Below are 1,044 nucleotides of genomic sequence, written 5' to 3' on the forward strand. Positions count from 1 at the left end.
AAATCTAGAAACCTGTAGATTAAAAATTTTTGGTATAAGGAATTGTTTTCAAATTTTTTTTTTTTTTTTTTTTTTTTTTTTTATTGTTTCATATTAAAAAAAAAAGTACAATGCAGTCCAAATTACTCATGCCTAATTTTTTTTTTTTTTTTCAGTATTTGATGCAAGCAAACAAAAATTTATGCATAAGGTATTTATAACTGAATTGTTTAAGTGATTTTAAAAGCAGGTGAATACAAGAATGAAATTCATGATCTATATATACACCAAAACTTTTATTTCATACCTTTTATCTTGGTATGTAAACCTGTGTAGATATATATGTTACCCAATTTAATAATTTCAACCCAAAAACAAATATTTATACATGTATTAAATTTTTTGCAACAGTATTATAAATTATAAGAATTCAAATTCATAATAATATAATTATAAATAAACATTACTCCTTAGTTAAAATTCTACAAAATTAGGGGGGAAAAATTCTAAGCAAGGTTATTTTTTTGCATTTCATAGATGCATGCATTATGAGAAAAGCTCTACATGATTTGCTACAAAAAAAAAAAAAAAAAAAAACTTCTTTAAACTTCTTCTGTAAGTTATACATGTATTTAAATAAAACTACAGTGTATGCATTTATCGTGTTTTATAATGTTGATGGATTATATCTATTTAATGTATGAGTAAGCCATGTATAAGAAGAAAATGACTTGATTTTAGAATCAAAATCACATGTTTTTATCAAAGTTATAGAGACTACAACACTGTATAGATACCATAAATTACTTATCATTCTTAAAACTTTATTTTCGTATGGCAACAGTATATTATATACAAGCAACCGATAATACTCTGCATCCACCATACAATCATAATAAAATACTAGAAAAAAAATTGAAAATGAAGCTCTTACATATAAAAAGCAATTTACACTTTGTTGGATTTTAAAAGTCTATATCATAGAGATTAATTCTCGCACCTTGTATTACTAATCTTCAAAAAAAAAATTAATAGGCCCTCTGCTCCTTCCAAACCCCTAAACCC

The sequence above is a fragment of the Saccostrea echinata genome, unplaced genomic scaffold (genome assembly GCF_033153115.1).
Source record: "Saccostrea echinata isolate AGI-Se365-2 ecotype Australia unplaced genomic scaffold, CSIRO_AGI_Sech_v1 ptg000072l, whole genome shotgun sequence".
Classification (NCBI taxonomy): Eukaryota; Metazoa; Mollusca; class Bivalvia; order Ostreida; family Ostreidae; genus Saccostrea; species Saccostrea echinata.